The sequence below is a fragment of the Anser cygnoides genome, chromosome 13 (assembly GCF_040182565.1).
Source record: "Anser cygnoides isolate HZ-2024a breed goose chromosome 13, Taihu_goose_T2T_genome, whole genome shotgun sequence".
NCBI lineage: Eukaryota > Metazoa > Chordata > Aves > Anseriformes > Anatidae > Anser > Anser cygnoides.
The window spans coordinates 17,298,678-17,317,684 of NC_089885.1; the positions used below are offsets into that span (position 1 = coordinate 17,298,678).

General features: G+C 40.4%; 1 protein-coding gene and 1 long non-coding RNA gene across 7 annotated transcripts in view; one reads left to right on the forward strand and one right to left on the reverse strand.

Annotated features, from left to right (window-relative positions):
- PCDH11X (protocadherin 11 X-linked) overlaps window positions 1-11,470 on the reverse strand; it is a 490,061-nt gene extending 478,591 nt beyond the window's left edge. The window contains exons 1-2 of one of the 2 annotated variants that reach the window (XM_067005161.1): window positions 10,855-11,470; window positions 10,133-10,373 (exon numbers count right to left, since the gene is read on the reverse strand). The gene's annotated coding sequence lies outside the window, so the exon portion shown is untranslated. The remainder of the gene's footprint in view (window positions 1-10,132; window positions 10,374-10,854) is intronic. The other variant, XM_067005160.1, reaches the window with a different exon arrangement.
- The window catches only part of LOC106037422 (uncharacterized), a 50,673-nt gene extending 31,675 nt beyond the window's left edge, over window positions 1-18,998 (forward strand). The window contains exons 3-4 of one of the 5 annotated variants that reach the window (XR_007168621.2): window positions 2,586-2,712; window positions 3,106-3,409. This is a non-coding gene — a long non-coding RNA (uncharacterized lncRNA). Of the gene's footprint in view, window positions 1-2,585; window positions 2,713-3,105; window positions 3,410-4,911; window positions 5,082-16,096 lie in introns of those variants that run through there. The other 4 variants (XR_007168624.2, XR_007168623.2, XR_001208015.3 and 1 more) reach the window with 4 other exon arrangements.
- Window positions 18,999-19,007: the final 9 nt, after the last annotated feature.

Below are 19,007 nucleotides of genomic sequence, written 5' to 3' on the forward strand. Positions count from 1 at the left end.
TAACCTCAGTTCAAGGAGGCCTCCAAAATTACATCAGATAGCACACACTGAGACAGGAATAGCAAACAATGTTAAGATCCAAGTTCAAGAACAGAAATAACAGCTCTCTCCTGTTCACTAGTAGGTTCCTCTTCCTGTCCCTCACTTCTTTACTACTCCTTGAACAATGAGATCCGCAAGGATATAGCAAGCTCCTGGATTTGAGCAAAAAATCCCAACCAAGACAAAGGGAAAAGGTATGTCCTACATGGAAGAGTTAGTGGCTTTCTCATGGAATCATAGCAAAATTCAGGTTGGAAGACATGTCTGGAGATACAGTCTAGCCAAACCTGCTCAAAGTTTCTAAGTTACACTAGGCTGCTTAGCAGCCTATCTCGTTTCATTAGATCTGAATTTTTCCAATGGTTCTTCTGAATATTATTTCTTTTAGTATGCAAAAACAAAGGAGAAAGCACTTCAATACTTCTTTTGGTTTACTACCAACATTACCTTCTCTTTGAGCTTCAAATAATTCACACCTAACCAGGGATGAATTTTATTGCTAAGAAACACGGTTGAAAACACTGGTCTAGGTTCAGGAAAACAGAAAAGAAAACTGATCTAGTGCAAATTAGCATGCATAACCCAGCCTGAAGTCACACTGGCATCAAGGACAGAAGGCAACTCTTCAATTTGAAAGAAGAACTCAATAAAACTAGGGCTCCCATCATAAAGCTGAGTAACATCTCTATAATCTGAGAAAGAAACTAGCTGTTGCCAACACAGAAATAACTTGACATGTTTCTCCCCCCAAAATAGTTACAACTGAGGTTATAAGAACTACATGAGCCAAAGCTCTATTTATTAAAAGAAAGAGGAGAAAATGACACAACTGCGGTCCGCAAGATGATGCCATCCTTAACCTCTTCTTATAGATCACAAAATATTTTATTAAAATTTATAATTGCCTCAGCGATTAAACAAAGAAATGTCTAAGCACGTCTAACAAGTGTTCAGCTCTTCAGCAGGTATTTTACTACCATAGTAACTTTCTGATGCCGTTTGCATTTGAAGTTTTGACTTCCCTATTCGTTAGAGGTTTCTTACCCTTTGCCTTCCCATTCAGACAAATTTGTAAGGTCATGGTGACACATATTCCTTATATAAACATATAACCACATGGACAGCATTTAAAGAGATGTTCAGATACAATTATCACTTTGATCACCAAAGCGTCCTAAACCGTTCAGAAAGTAGTTTCTGTTGATTGTTTGATACATCCATCAACCACTGCCTTGCAGTTTGGTCAGCAGCAATGACTTATTACAGCAATGACTAAATCAAGACATAGATCCAATTCTCTGAAGCGACTGAATTTTTAGAATTTAGTTAATCTCACAATAGCTATACTACACCACCTGCCAGCTTCATCTAAATCACTTACTCTAAACTTTTTTTCAATGATTTCTTTAAAGCTTTTTTAGTGTTTATAATACAATAAAACTTAAAGTACTGTACCTGCCAAAATGATTTACACGTAAGGAACTGAGACTGTAAATGTTTTTTTGCAGACTGATGTTGCACTATTTTTGATTCAGCCATGAATTTTAAATATTTATTTTTGTTAAGTGTAGTGCAATGAAAATACCAACTTTATATATTAAGGGGACTCATAACAAAACCCAGCATTTTTAATCTTTTGTCAGACTTAACAGGAAAGCATTCTATTTGTTTATATTTTCCCAGTGACGTTAAACAACAATAACCAAAACCTGAAACTTGCTTTAAGTTAGCAAGAGCAAAAGTACCTACAGCAAGCAGCTGCTGAACAAATTGTGTAATACCTTACAACAAAATGAGCAGTCCCGCATAGCAGTAATATGTCGTTAATAAAGGTTTATTGGTAATTTTAAAATAACCTACATTGTGATTCAGAAGAACACTGCTCAAACACAAAATTGGAACCAAATTCAATTCATTTTGTCATAAACTTCTTAGTGAATTTGAGCTGTGTAACGCAATACAATCACAAAAACACTGTCTTATTGCAACAAATTTATAAGCACATTTACCTTTTTCTCCAACTTAAGACAATAAAAATGATTTCAGGTTTAGTCCACCCTATATAGACTATAATAAATAAAAACATACAATTTGAGCCACTGTAAATTTATACAAGTTTCTGTCAGTTCTTTCTCTTTTTACTAAATCAACCCCTCCTCCTGTGTTTTAGCTTCTGTTTATTGTCTCAGTTAGACAAACTGGATTTTAAAGTTTCTGACAAGCAAAAAGTAAAAGTGATCTCTTTTTGACTGAAATACATGCTTAGAGTGATCATCTTAAAATATAACCAGGACTTTTTCCAGTGCTGGATGTTCAACTTAGTAACAGGGAATTAGGGTGAATCTTCTGCTATCACACCTCTTCCCATCACTCATGGAGATGTTAGGAGAAGCAATACACACAAAGAAACTAAACTGAATCCAACCTCATTTCAAACGATGGTCAAATACAAATGCACTTCCATGTCCAAAACTGTGAAATTGCCTAATGGATGGAAGCAGAAGAAGGAAGGTACAAAAGCATTTACAACTGTTTCCGTTTAGGCAGAATCACCTCAGGTACTCTATGAACTTGATTCTGAAGACTGTGTTCAACTTTAATGCGACTTCAAAGGCTGGTCAATGCTTAAACTTTTCTGTTTGGTGAGCCACGAAATACTGAATGTGAAAGGTAACAGATCCCAATCTAACAAATCATGATGCCACGTAGTCTTAATAAAAGAGATTCATTTCTATCACAGCTTTTCTAATTCTTCTGCTCACCCTTCTCTTCTCTGTAGAAGTATTTTAAATCTACTTGAATAGAACAGAAAGAGTAAAAAGGACATCATCCATTTTAAAAGTTTATTCTGTGCAACTTTGGTGAAGACTGCAAAGGTTTAACTAATGTGCATAGTTTGCTTTTAGTTTTTTGGTGGAATTATTGCATTTGAGTTACACCATATTTTAATTACCTGCTGCTGACTAGTTTTAATATCCTTAACGCTGAAGAAATGTAAGAAAACAAGAATGAGGTACAAGCAATGAGTGGACATCACGTAAATACAATTTCCTTTCTTTTCAGGGGCAGGAGAAGAAAGCAAGAATTTTTAAACTCTTTCATTAAAACACTCAAAAACAAACAACACCCAAACTCTTTTGAGAGACATTTGTATTGAGTCACCAAGAACATCTCTTCCTTGAGCACACAGGGTTCAGATTGTTCGGTGATGCTCATATGTCTCAGTACTGACACAGAAGTACAGATGGAAGATATTACTGGTTCGTTTCTCATCATAAGACCATGGATGCTTGACACATCATAACCTCATTCCCCAGTTAAGAAAACAACAGTTTGACTCCACACTAGTAACACATTTCTTTGACAAAGACTATTCATGTCTTTGCTTTCTGACTCACGTGCACTTGCTTGAAGTGGTCATCTTTTTTCCCTGATATGCCAAACATCTTTTGTAGGTTATTTATTTTTCCTCTCCTTTGTTAGTTGAAACACACTGAGTTATAAACTCATCTCAAACATACTTTGTATTATGCTTAAGAGTACCTTCACAGCAGTTCTTTAAAATGTTTTTCTTTGAATATGTAGATAAAGCTAAACTCTTAAAGATATAAACTGATAACTGTGCACACTGTCACACACAAAAAAAAGAAAAACTGATATGCCATGATTCTGCAGCCTTTTTAGAGGTATTTTAAAGACAACTTCTGTTAAGAAAGCATGGTTTACAGTGTTCTCCTAGACGTATTGTCTTTTCAAGGGGCATATATATGAAGAATGTGAGAATTCGGTAAGAGCATGCAAATACCAAGAATGTTATATATAGTTCTGTTCTGAAGTCATCAGTACTCTAGATTATACACAAATTAAATACACTTATTTTCCAGTACCTAAAGACTCCTCTGTAACTTTCGCTCCTCAGATTTAACTAATAGTTGTTCAACTGCACGTCATTTTTCCTCCTCAAGTTTACAATAGAAACACAGAAGATAAAGCAGCAATACCTGATAATTCAACTTCTATTTGGCCAGAGGAAAAGGCCATTCTCAGTTGGCTTATAAAATTATCAAAAACTAACTAGAACACAAAATGTTTGGTTTACTTTTTCTCCAGTTTTCTTTAAAAAGTCATGAAATTACACATCTCCTGAACATTAATTTTAAAAAGAATGATAATTCTTTTTATAATAATAATTCCTTTTTTTAATATAATAATAATTCCTTTTTAATGATAATACTTCTGCATATATACAAGCACTTAACTAACCTCCTGTAGCAGAATTCAGATAACAGAAAACTAACTTGTAAGCCCTTAGTAGATGTCCATTCATTCTGGTAAAGTCTCACATGCAGACAAGGCAGAAAGATAGACAGAAGATGAATTTTATGCATTTCATTCCCAATTTTCATCCCCAGAATTATTACTTTGCTGTTATAAATTAAGATCTGGAACACAAGGTGCACTGCAACATACATCTTCTAAGGGTCAATTAAATGAGTGACAAAATAAAGCCGTTACTCCCTTTAATGGTAGCTTTAGTTTCATGACTTACACCTTGTATACATTTACAAATTACTTGCAGCAACTATAATTTGGACAAGCTGCTGCAGCAAGCTTCAGGTTCCAAATTACTTGAGTCCAGCACTATATACGCACGTTGCACTTCCTATTACATCATGATTTAATGGTGAAGTTCCTCTGCACTTTTTCTACTAAGATTTAGGGAATGCTATGACACACGCTTCCCCTGTTTGACAAGTGTAATACTTCTGTCGTAAACATGTTAAGTGTCTGATTAACATCTCCTTCCCATTTGTGAATCCAGCCTGCCCCATGACACATGCTTCTTATTGACGCTACCCTCCCTTGCAGGAAGAAGAAAACAACCAACCCTACCACATACCCAAGCAAAACCAGCTATTAAAGTGACCTGTATGCCTGCCAGGACACATGGTTTCATAATTGTTTGTCAAGAGACAGGAAGAAATGTATTTATATAATTATAGAAGTAATTACAAATCCTGCACAATTGACTAAACAAGAGTTTAAACTATTACTTCCACTAGCAGAAATAAAACCCATTTCCTTCTCAAAGTCAGGAAACCTCCTTTCTTAGGAGGAATATCAAAAGAGATGACCATCTAATGAGATCTGCTACAGACTAAAGGTAGGCAGGTGCCTTTGTTTATTTATTTATTTAGGTATTTTAAGTTTTTCCCTACTCTGCATTTTAATGGAACCTGTATTTCTGTCATCCCCCAAATAATTTCCATTTTTGTTCTGGTGGGCAACTACGCATGTTATGTGCCAGGAGCTAATGCTGGAAACAAGACTGTGTGGCTTTCCAGGTATCCTGATCATAGATCCAGCAGATCATAGCTTTCCATACATACACGTGTTAGTTTAACAAGCTAGCACAGAGCAGTAACTATGATGGTGTAAGTAGATGGCTAAACGAAATACTCTGTGCCTAAAGCACTGTAAAGTTTTACATGGATTTTTTTTCTATTTAGTATGTATTTCCTGCTACTTTGGTAGACAGCATAAAGCTCATGCAATTACTAATTAAATTCTTACAAAAATAATAAAACCATGTCCTTAAGGATGCAACGTAAACACTGCAAACTACATCACCAGTGACACCTTATTTCTAGACCAGCTCAGAGGAAGAAAATCATTCCCTAAACAGCCATGTCAAATCAAAGCAGTATTCAACACAAAACATTCCCCTGGCAGGTAAACGAAACAGGCTAAGTTTCTTAGCACAGCTCAAGTTTCTTAGGCGTATTTAACTCCAGAGTGATGGGGTTTAAATTCAGTGGCCCACCTCCGCTTACATTTTCACTACTGAAATCCAAAGTCTGCAATAATTTCAGTGTTCATTTGTCCTCTGAGAACATATTTAGCTCTCTGCTGATCAGGTTAGTTAGGTCCGCTTGCAACAAAATAATCCTTGCGGAGTATGTCATAACTTACATGAGGGAAAACAACAGTAATTTAAAAAGAGCTTCCTCTGAAAAGTTAGTAAAGCACTTGCTGCTTAACAGCCTAAATTCTGCCACCCTTGCAAGCAAGAATCCTATACAGCAATACCTTCGACACCATATTAACGTTTGACTTCTAAGCAAGCGGCAGAAGTTCAAGTATGTTTTGTAATGCAAGAAGCAATTATTCAAGGCACTGTTCCAACAGAAATGTTTTCACAGACTGTAAGAAGCTTTGACTCAGATTCTGTTGGATCAAGAAGACTAAGTCTTACGCTATCTATGGGAGAACATTTATTTTCTAAGTGTACCTGAAACGCAGCAATATTCAGCAGGATATTAGAAGCAATGACACATGCAGGACTTCAAATAAAAAGAATGTTTAATTATGACACAACTTCAGAAAACCCTTTACAGTTTCTTATTTACTGTCAGAACTACCATGATTTGATTGTATCTACAGATTACATTCCATGCTCTTTTAGAGCTATATTCTGTTTTTTATATTAACTTTCACTGGACTTTCATGAAACTTCCCCTGCAAGTGGGGTAAGTTTTTTCTTTCCATTCAAATCTGAAATCTTACTGCACAATTACAGCAAAATAGTGTTTGTTGCCTCGATTTAGACACAAGAGTTTTGTTCTAAAAAGTTTTTTGAAAAATTAATATATATATATATTTAACCATTCACTTCCACCAGATAAAATAAATGGTATTATCATCACTCAAAATGTATTTTCCACGTATTTGACTATTGCTCACAATACAACACCTCAAAGACAATTTTAAGGACAGTTTAAACTCTTCTTACAGCGGAGCTTTTTGCCTTTTTTTTTTTTTAAATATGCAAAGCTATAGGAGTTTTTATGCTTCCTGGCAAGTCACTCCACTAATTCAGAGACTGTAATTGAAAAAGACTGTCTTTTAAACCTATTTTCCTTATTTTACCATTGGATAATGAGAATGGGAGTCTCCCCACAGATCTTAAGGGATAATCAAATTCCCATTTCCACCCTAAATTTCTTGCTTCATATTACTTGCCTTTATATATGCAGGGAGCATGAATTTTCACAAGAGGAAGAAAGATACGGTCACCACTACTTCACCATGCTGAAGACAAACAACTGCTATAAATTCCCTCTCAGTGATCTCACTGCAGGAGGAGGTAATTGGGACAGCAGACTATCAATCTCCCTTATCAATTTTTAAGTGATAAAAATTTTTCATTCAAACAACACCATTTATTCCATCCACCCCAAAACACTAGGACTACAGCAAGCTGTATCTGGAACCTGCCCACCAACCACGGGTACTACGCAGAGCACAGGACTGTAGCACTGAATCCACGTGTATTTTCAGTCTGTCACTTCTAACCCAAAATACGCATGACGAGGTTATAAGCATTCACCTACTTTGTCTGCAGAGATGAAGCAACTAGCTCACTGCTGGAAGATGACCAACTAATTAAGACAGGCAATTGTAAAAGGTTTTGGGATGCTCTGAAAGAAAGGGGGCTCCATGTAAGTGTAAGCTGACCGTCAGTACCACTCCCCGCACCTGCGATGGAAGGGCATGATTTCTGCAGTGGTGATCTCAGGTGAACCACCTGGTAAGCACACTTCAGCACCAGCATCCCCCAAATCCTTTTATCACCTGTGCCACACAATCAATGTTAATCAAAACCATCTTGTCCTTTTAGCTTATTGAAAGCGTAACTTGACAGACTAAGACAAGGGGTTTGGAGTTGTGTTTTGTTCTAACTTCTCACAAGAAATCACTGGAATAATGCCAAAGGCATCAGTTCTAATACAACCTCAGACTGAACCAGTAAACTGAGATCTAACTAATTCCTGTTTTGAGCCAGTGCCGTCCTACTTGAAAAACCCTGCTGCCTGCTTAGTGATCGCAGACCCCTTTAAAATCCAGGTATAAACACCCACCTGGCTCTGCAGGGCTTCTAGATCTGAAAGGAATTCTTTTTTTTCCTTTTCATCTCTACCTTTTTCAGGCAGGGCATTACTTTCTACTAAGCTTTCTATAAATTCAACTTAACAGTGCTACGTTAGCAAATGCCAGTTGTTATTATACTTCATAGCTTAGGATATCTACTTTTTTTTTTTTTTTTACTATATGAATGTGTTTAACTTGAGCTTAGAGCCTGTCTTTAAATGTTAAGTTACTAAACAAATGGGTGTTTTAATGGAAAGACTGACATAATTCTTAACTATGGGAGTGTGAATGGCTCCAGTATACAATTACACAAGTCCACGTAGAATACAAATGCAATACAGGACCACAGGTTCAGATCTTTGATCTCCTTTTTTGCAGAGGCTGTGATGTATAAAGCCAATTCCACTGAGCAGACAGTACTACACTGAATATAAATTATCCTTTAACTATAGCAAGGCTCACACTTGAAGAAACGCTGCAAGGATGAACAATGCAGCCATGAAGCAGTAAAGGGTTCTTCTGTAAAAATATACAGACCCCGATCTGCATGGATAACCACGTTCTCAAAAGACATTTTCTTCCTCAGCTGTAACTTGGTAAAAATTAGAGTCACATCTGGAACATTCGTACAGAAGTAAAATTAATCAATGAATTAATGAATTATTCTCATTAAGAAATGAGCTAGGAATGCTTGCTTTATTTTCCAGATTAAGCATCATTCCCCTCAGCAGCCTAACAGTTGGTCTTGCAACGTAGATGCCAACAGTCTCACCTGAACATGGCTTGATATTTAAGCACATCTTCTCCACGTATCTCTTTGAAAGAAGAACCTTCTGCCTACTGAGCTAACACGAAGCTCCCTGGAGTATAGCCATGAATATTCTAAACCCATCTCTTACACACCATTCACAAGTCTCCTTTTGCCAAAACAAAACGCTTAAGAGGAATTCAATACACTTAAGCTGCTTTTCTTCATTTTATTTCATTATTTTAAATAAATAAATTCTATCTGAACTTTTTTTTTTACGCTAAATATACAGCACGAGAGACACTCAACAGTAGAGCTACTAGCTCTGATTTTGCAGACAACTCAAGTAGGAAAACAAATTACTTGTGAAAACCTCAGATATTTTGCTCTGATCTACATAATTTTATCATTAACCTGCTCTTTTGCAGTTACACAGAGATACTAATGAGTATCCTTACAGTATCCTTATCTCTTTTGTTTATTTAAGGTATGATTTAGGTGGTTCTAAGAAATGGTTCTTTCCCAGTCCACGATGTTTAGTTGTGCAACAACTTTGTGTGCGTGAAAACGGCAGTAAATAAATAAGTAACTTTTCTCCTATCTTACCTCCTTTGACCTATGCAACCTGACAGATCAACGCTACTTCCACCGCTGACAAGAGAAAAGTCAAGATTTATCTTTGGCTTAATCTTCCTGTTCTCTTTGGGTTTCCTTGGTTTCCTTTCAATAGGGCTTGAAGAAGGTGCTCTTTGTAGCTCAGTTTTCTATGCCAGAATAAAACTCAGCAAAAAAAGAAGGCAAGGGTAAGCTGATATTATCTACTGTCCTCAGCTCTGCTTTGGTTCAGTAAACTTGAACATCTTCTCCCCTCCTTTGCCAATTGAGATAAGCAGCAACAATTACTCAAAATGCATTATCAACTCAAGCTCAGAAAGACAAGATCAGACGAGTCGAGTCCCTCTCTCTCAAGCTTACAGTTTCTTTTAATATCCGAAGGGGCAAATAAGTCCCCGTTTGCCTCCTGTCAGATAACTCGGAGCTACTTCTTAAAGGCAACTATGTCAAGGTTGCAAAAGGAAAATGAGATAAATCCTCTGCTTTCCAGATCTCCTACAAGGTTTCTGCTCATAACCAGCAGGCTGTAGGCTTTGTGCCATTATGTCAGAAGTCATAAATGAAGCATCCTTCCCAAATGCTAAGTAATATTTTATCCTTGCCTTTCTGTGTTCTCCTCTTCCCTTGCCTTTCAGTGGTCTCCATAGCTGAAACCAAGTATTCATTGGACATCACTGCAGTGCCTCTCTAACCAATTCTAACTGCATCCGGAGCTCGAGTAAATTAAAATATTTCAGCTTGATCTGTGTTTTATCCCATTCCAGTACTCCACATATACAGCAACTTTAAGCTTACAGATATCTCTCCATGGTTTAAGGAAATCCTTCAATCAGAGAACTTCATTTACAATCCAGCATAGTTTCTGCTCTCCCGTCTCCCCACAGCAGCTAGGCATTTTGATGCAATCCTCATTTAATGCAATCTCCATTACAGGATTATGATCACATCAATAAAATGCTCCATATGTTTTTTGTTTTTTTTTTTTTTCTCCTTTTCCCCATCGCTCTCCCTCTCTCATTAACACCAGGCGCTCTATCTGGGGGAAAAATAAAAAATAAAATAAAATTTAAAAAAAAAAAAAGGCAACCGAAAAAACAAAAACCCGACACCCCAGCAAATCAAACAGGCCGCCGGGATGCTCTGGGGAGGCGGCGGGGGGTACACATCCAACAAAACGTAACAGCCGGTGCCAGCCGCCCTCAGAGGCAGCCCGCGGGGCTCCCCGCTCCCGAGCCGTGCAAGTTGGCTCCCCGTCGTCGCTGCGAGCAGAGACCATCAGCGGTACGGGAGCGGAGCAGCCACAAACACACGTTTGCAATCGCCTGTGCGCTCCATGTGCTTTCCAGGGGAGCAGACTTGCATTTCACTTGGTCGGCTCCGTGCCATTCACGCCGCTCCGGAGGCACCGCCGATGCCCTGCTGAAGGAGGGGGGTGGGGGGGTGGGAGGAAGGGGGGGGCGCCGGACAGGAGGTACAACACAAAAGGGTGCGAAAACCCCTCTGCCGCCCCTGCTTACCTTCAGTGCCGTGCGCGCCGAGGCCGTCCCTCCAGCCGGGCTGCTGCGGAGGCTGCCCCGCCGCACGGGCTGCTCGCTCCCCAGCGCGGCGGCTCCTGCCCGGCAGCGGCCGCAGGCGGCTCCCGCATAGGGAGCGAAGCCGAAGGAGGAAGGGGAAGGAGGAGGGGGAGAAAAGAAAAAAAAAAAAAAGAAAAAAAGGAAAAAAAAAGGGGGGGGGGGTTCCTAACTTTTAGGTAAGCCTGAGTTTGTTTTATTTCTGTTGGGTTTCGTTGCCCATTGGCTTGCGCAGCCGGCGGGAGGCAGGGACGGCGCTGGCGGCCCCGCACGGGTCCGCAGGGGTCCCGCCGCCCGCCCGAGTTGCGCGGGGAGGCTCGGCCCGGCCGCGCAGACCGGCGGAGCCCCGAGGGCAGCGGGCAGCCGCCTCCCGCCCGCGGGGAAGCCGCCGGTGCCGGTGCCGCCGCCGGGCTCCCCCCTCCCTGCCGGGGCTGGCTGCGGGCGCGGCGGCCCTGGGGGGCGCGGGCAGCGCTGCCGGCGGCGCCCCGAGCCCGCCCTGTCCCGGCGGCGGCGACTCCGGCTCCTCCGGCTCCGGCTCCGCCTGGGCTCTGCCGCGGCCGCCCGCGCCCCGCGCCGCCGCTGCCGGCCGGCCCGCCCCGCCGCTGACATCACCGCCACGGGGCGGGGCGGCGCCGGGCCCGGCCGGGCGCCCCCTCCCGCAGGATTCCCCCGGAGCCGCCGCTCCGCCGCCTCGCCAGGGGGCGGCCCCTGCGGGGCCGGAGCCGGGGCGCCCCCCACCCCCCGCGGCCAGGCCGGGGGCCTCCGGCGGCCCCCGAGGCTCCGCGGGGCTCCGCAGCCGCCGCCGCGCCTCGGGGCTGGGGCCGGGCCCTCGGCCGGGGGCTGCGCGGGGCAGAGCGGCCGGGGAGGCGCGGCCGTGCGGTACCCGCTCCGGGGAGAGCTCGGCGTCCGCGCCGGGGTTAGCGACTGGGGGACCTGGCGTTACTGGCAGCGCTTTGCCAGATGCCTGCAGTAGGCGCTTCTTAGTGAAGGCAGTAATTACTGGTAAATAGCGTTTTCGCTGTGCTCCGCTCTTGGGTGAGGAGGCAGTTCTAGGCGCTGTTCTGCTGAACGAGAAAACTTGCACTTAACCCTAAGAGCCTAATCTTCTGCGTGTGGCCTTTAAAAGTAGTTTGGAAATGGATGTGAAAGCCTTGATTTACCTTCTCCGCTATAGCAGGATGTAGGTAATGTCTCACTTTTATCGCTAAATATAGTTTAAACACCACAATCTCTCTGAAAAAGGTATGCAGGGAGAGGATGAGAGAGTTCTAAAAACACCTTGTAAAAATCCCCAGTCATTCAGTGAACTGCCTCCATTTTTACCTGTTAACTCATATATTCAATGAGAGGCTTTGAACATGGACCAGAATGAACAATTGCATGGCCATTAACCACGCTAAAATACCACAGACCAGACGTAATTCCTTTTCTTCTAGGTTACGTTTCCACGTTGTATTTCAGTTGCCCGAGTTTGACCAATCGCCCATTGTATTTTACTATGTTGGGTACTAAATTCTAGGAATTTAGTGAAATAAGTTGTCACTTCGTTTTTCCTGGTCCCATATATATCCGTGCAGCAGCGGTGCCTCATTATGCACGAACAGAACATTACCCACAAAGAGGGTTCGTGTCCCATCCGCAGTGCAGCACAAAGCTGAGGAGGATAAGGCCACAACTCTAATACACTTATTTATCAACATATTTTTTTTTTAATAAAATGTGAAATAAGGCATACATAAGCAACAAAGGGACAAAATACAAAAGCAGCATGCAGTTTGGTTTGCGTCGTGTTGATGGCACACGGATTAAGCCTGGCTGTCAATCCTTCTCATACCTGTTTCGCTGAGCTGTCGTGACAAGGGATTTCTACAACAGCCAAGTCCATGAGAGGCATATTCCAACAGACAACAGTTTTGCACCTAAAAAGAGGCAAGTGATATTATTTGGACATTTGTCCTCCTTGCCTTCAATTAAATTAAAATAAAGATTATTACTTGGAAAAAAAAATAAAAAAAAAATCCTGAAAGATATTTGACTATTACTGGGAGCCGTACAGACCTATGTGCCAGTTTGTCCTGTGCGAGAGCGATGGAGCCCCCCAGCACCAGCCACTGCAGCACGGACAGCTATCAGCACGGCCTGCTCTTCAGAGTCGTGGCTAGGGATGAGCTGCGATGGATCCAGCGGTTCTGCTTGAACTATATTTGAAATGCACAGCCAAAAGTGAATATTGTCATTTCCCTTGAAAAAAAAAAAAAAGTTCTAGAAGTTGATGGGTTATTTAACTGATCTGAGAGGCAAACTGGTGCCCTCCAAAAGGGCAAAAACCCTTCACAAATCAAACCAGGAATGTCATAAAAATGAAGGGTCAGAGTAGGATTAACTATGTTCATGTAGCAAATACATCACTTTACTAAGAAGAACAAAAATATTTTTTCATATCAGAAGGTATTGCTGCTACCCTTGATTCAGATCAAGGTCTAAATCCTGAAATTGTTTGTTACTCTAAGCACATGAAGAGGCCCCACAGGAACTATTCACATGTGAAAAGAGCTAGGACCAGAGCCAAAGTTTTGCATACTGTGAAGGTCAAGCTTGCTTCCTTTCTAAGCCTTCCACTTTAGAGAAAAACTCTCCGAAATATGGTTTCCATACAGTAACTTCAGCTGATTCTTGTCTCCCTCTTGCTGGGCTGGATGCTGCATGTGCTGCGGCTGAGTTTGAGCAATTTATGTAACACCAGGTCCCTGCTACTTTGGCGCCGGCTGCCTCGCAGGCGGCTGCCTCGCAGAAGAGGGGAGCTCTCCCTGCCTTTCCCCGACTGCTATTTCTATGGCTTCTCTTCCCCCAGACACTGCCTTTTTGTAAGCTGCTGAAAACAAAAGGAGAAAAGTCTCATAGATCTTATACAGCTACTGGCTTTAGTGTTGTTACGGAATAACCTCTTAAAAATGCACTGGCTATAGGACGAATCCTCAGCATTTTTGCAAAGGTCATACAGAATATATTGCTTGAGCAGCCTTACTTTGGTCACCCAGATAAGTCATGGAGAGGCCACTGCAGATGACAGTCTCCAAGAAAGATTGTAATTCACTTTTATGTCTCCATGCAAGAAAATAAGAGACACAAGCCTTCCCTTGGCTATTGGGAATGGGGTGGGTGTGGAGACTGGTGTAAGGAACGAAAAGGAGCTACTTTTACAGGAATGACAGATAAGGTTGGAGGTCTTTTTCTGCTGAAGGCCTTGTGTGGTTTTGCTTTGTTTCTCTTTTTCTTGTCAGACCAACAGAAGAACTCCAAAAACAAATTGTAACTATGTTTTAGTACATCTTTTAATGGGATTTTGCCTCAATCCCAAGTTATTCTCCATATACTTATTTGAACAATAGTTTCCTTCTCTTCTTTTTCCCTCATCCCCATTTACTGAAAATGTAAAACAAATCTCACTTGGGATCCTGGAGCACTAGCACTGTTTTTACTCCTGCTTTTCGATAATGGATATTCCCTCGCTTTTCCTTCTGTAGCAGCAATATCTATCTAGGTTGCACCATGCTTCCTAACTGCCAGCTGATACTGTATCTGGACTTCACACTGAATACAGTGGTTCTTTTAGACTCCCCTCCTTTGCAGTGATCTGTAATTTTAAATGGCTGAACAACTTTTCTAAAATATTTGTAGGAATACTTTTTTTTTTGCCAAGAAAATGACAAATCACCTTTTTTTTCCACCCAGATTCATAAATGTCTGCAATGCAAGCTAGTTGAAAACCTAGTTTCAGAGCAGTTAGAGCATATCTGCTATAAAACATTCTGCTGCAATCGTGGTTTTACGCCACTGGAAATATTGCTAGCCGTGATCATATGCATACAGGATTAATTAGAAACAGCAGACATACAAACCTACAGCCGCAACGCTAGGTGGACAATTGTCATGCGACAAAATGGTACCTATTCCTTTCATTCCAAGAGAGGAGACATTACACCCCGATTGATAATATGCAGGCAGTTCAGACTGTATTATTTTGGGTAGGGTTACGATTTCCAAGTACATGCCTTTTTGAGCGAGAGCCAGGCACCAGAGGCGGCTGCTGTCTTGCAGGGCTGTTGCCAGAACGATTACAGTGCGGACCTTTAGAAGTCCAGTCCCCAACAGCAGGAGGTAGAACATACTAACTTTATTATCTCAGTTGTCAAGTGACAATGTTTTTTTAAATGTCGTGAATAATGTATAGAATACCTTGATTTTTATACTGAACATTTTGAGAGTTCACGCGCCCATACCAAAAGGGCATGCCTTTGGGGTGGGAGCGTGGGCCGAGAGCCTGGAAAGATTTGGAAGGAGCTGGGCACACGGGCAGCGGCTCCCCACGCCTGCTGGCCAGGAGCGACGGCGCTGCCAGCGCAGGTGCCGTTCGAAGCTGACTTAAGACAAGAATCAGACCAAGTCTTTAGCTCAGGAATTCCCGGATACCTTTTGTATAATAAATACTTGTTTTGTGTCCTTGATAACAAGAAATTATTTTAGGAATACAATATTGCTGAAACTGATCGTTTAAATTAACTTTATAAACTTTACAAGTGTTAGTCTCTGCTGTTCTCTGCATCTTTTAAGGGTGTTTGGGGATTTATGTCTTGCAAAATAGAAACAGACTAGGAAAACTGAAATATATTGTGTCTTTTGCTGTACTTTACAGCACAGCTTGTGTTTAAGAAGCAGTCTAGACATGTAAAATGCTAGAATAAACAATATTTTTTTCATTATTTTAAATTAGCTTGTACTGGAAAGCTATAAATTTCAGAATCATGCACACTAACAGGATTGCATATCTATTCATATATTCAAAACAAAAAATACTAAAAGGCTATTCTGTTACCTGCTGTTATAAATACAAGTTCCCTTAGGAGTTAATGCACTTACAAGTGATTTCCTATTAAAGAAATCAAAAACCAACCAAACCAAAAACAACAACAACAACAACAAAAAACTTTACTTTCTTTCCGAATAACTTCACGGTATTTTACTTGGGATTATGAAAAGTCACATCGTGGGTGGTTCTTTTTTCCTTATTTTAGTGGCTTGTTTAACCATTTTAACATATAAACATCATTAAATACTATTTAATATTCATTATAGGGCTTCAAATATTGGTTGGTCTTAAATAAATATTTTTTCTTTACTCTCCTTTCAGCTGAATTGTGTATGCAATTACAGAATAATCATCTGGAGTCCTGATTGAGATTTTGAATTTATGACCACGAGTACAGAAACTAGCTGTTTGTTCTGGAGAGCAGCAGTGGAAGAAGCCGATGGACCTGTCTCCCTGTGGCTGCGCAGGGTACCGCTGAAGCAGGTCACACCTACCTGTAACTGCTCCTGTGGCTTCTGGACAGAGAGGCAATTCTGTGACACCAAATCCACCCATCAAGGGACACAGTTTTACGATGCTACGGAGACAAACTTTGAACGTAAACTGAAAATTTCAGTGGCACTTTTTAGAAAGTATTCTTGATTCAGCTGTCACATCAATTATAAAACATTAATTACTTACCCTTAGCTAGTAACAAAGATGAAGAGAAGCCCCACCATCGTGACAGGAGAGTTTTGTAAGACTGTAAGGAAAGGATTGTCAAGAGTGTTTCAAACACCCTGGCCATTTTCATCCGACAAGCAATGGGATAAATGCAGCACCTTCCTTTGCTCCTTCTAGGGGTTCTAACGCCTTTCTGCCTCACCCGTAGCTGCAGAACAACAAGCGCTGGGTAAATCAGGCACTAATCCGGATCTGGGAAGACCCATTTTTCCTCCAAGGTACCCTCCTCAACCTGACATTTGTCAAGTTGTTTAATTTCTGTGCCTGTCAGATCCTTATTAAATTTGAAAAGTAATAATTCTCTAATAGATACATTTTAAATGTTGCACAAATTATGTTTGAATAAAAATATCATCAGCATAATGCTTGATACAGCTCAAACTTTTCACATTCAAAAATGCCATTGATTTCATGTGTACCTTACATGCCTAGTGTGCTGGATTTATTTGTATTGTCTTGCTGAGGGAGCAAAGGTCTCTTAAAATGCTTTTAAATCTTTATCAGACCTGGATTTCTGAAAGTATTAAGTACATTGTATTTCACAAAAGGGAAAAGCGTTTCTTTTTAGCAAGAGGATTTTGTTAGTCCATATAATATTGAAGAGAGTTCCTTTCCAAAAATTAGATTTCTGAAATTTCCTTGAAGTACATACATTCAGGAGACTAAAGACCTCATCTAAATCAAATTGCATGCTGTACTAAGCCCAGTGTGCACTCAGATGTTCCAGTTTTTTAATGTTTTATTTATTTTTATTTTACTTTATTTTGCTGACTGAAATTAGCATGTGTGGAATACCAAGATTATGAGAATAAGCTGTCTTCTTCAGGATAGTAAATAAACAAAAGAGTGTTTTTTTGAAGTGGTGCACTAGGAACTGCTTCAGATGGGACTCACTGCTTCTATCTTAGAGTTAGGGCAAAACTGAGAAATAAGGCTCACAGCCCTTTTTAGAATCAGAAACTACAGCAGCCTTACTGTTTCAGAAGATAGATTCTGTTCAGGTGAGTATGTTCCCACTGGATAGGTACGGCATGTCCAGACCACACATAAGCAATGCTATTATTTGGCAATCCGTCACGAAAGAAGTCCGGTAACACCAGCAACAATAGAATTTGGCCTCCTTTCAAATTAATAGCCAAAGAATGAAACCTAAAGGAGACTCTTCCAGTAAGCAGAATCTTTGAGTAGTTAGAAAAAGTCTGCTAATGAGATAGTGATTTGATGAACCCTCACTGAAAAAAAATATTTCTGAAGTTCAGATTTCTGGAAGCATGAGAGAGGCATAAACACTGTGTTACTTTGCTTTCTGATGCATGATTTGCAGGGAATGATGAGCCCTGGCTTTTCATGCTCTGTAACCTGAATCTCAGAAGTGTTTATCACTGTTTTTATAACAGGACTTGGGAAAGAAACAGTGGAATTTGTGTCCCTTGTCTCGGTATCTTTGAACCTAACTTTGAAGCATTTAATCCTTCGTGTGTTAGGGGACAGAGGAACTGTTTTTGCAAAATAGTTTCCAAGAATGGAACACAGACCTGGAGCAAACAAAAACATTTAGTCTTGAAATGTAGTAAGATAGGACTTTCTGAATAAAGAACTGATCCAGGGACACGATAATAGCAGAGAATGGGTATAAATGCTTCTCACTGGGTACTGCTACCAAGTGGTTAGTAATTCCCATTCCAAAGATTTCTGTATTATAGTAGTGAGGGAGGTTGTTCATTTTGAAAATGCTTGGGATTGTTTTGGAAGAAAGAATTATCAGAAATGCATACCACTTGGATATGGATTCCTTTCCTTCAGTTTGTAACAAAATGTTTCTTATTAAGTTTTTTATAGGATTATGTATCATACTAGGACTTGCCTTTCGAAGCAAGAGCATAAAGTGGTTTATTGACAAGAAAACTAAGTATTCAGTATAGCCTGATATGTCATTCTTGCCTGGTTTTTGCTTTGACCTCATAGGACATTATAGTCTATCATTATATTCTTGGCTATTAGGTGTGGACACTAAATATACCACCTGAAAAAGTATTTTTGTTAAACAAAATCTGAATTTGCATTTTGGTTGTTTGTTTGGTTTTTTGTTTTGTTTTGTTTTTATCAAAACTTCACCTGTTTTTAGTATTTTACTGAAATACCCATAAAAATAAAACCACGAGATATATGCAGGCAGAAGACTCCTATGCAAAATCAAAATAATTATTGCATTATCACAAGTGATTTTTCGGTAGTAACTTCCTCCCATTTCTAAAATATTTCTATGACTAATGAACAAATGCAATCTCTCCCTTTATCTTCTTGAATACAGAGAGAAACAGGCTATCATTTCCTATTGACAGATGTACTGAGCTCTCTTTGGAGACCAAACTGGATGTAGGCCCTTATTTATAAAGAGCTGACTGGTAGTATTTCCAAACCTGACCACAAATGTGATATACAGTTATGACAAGGAGAAGTGTTAGCTTTCTCTGTGCCAAAGTTTATCTATATATAGAAAAAATATATA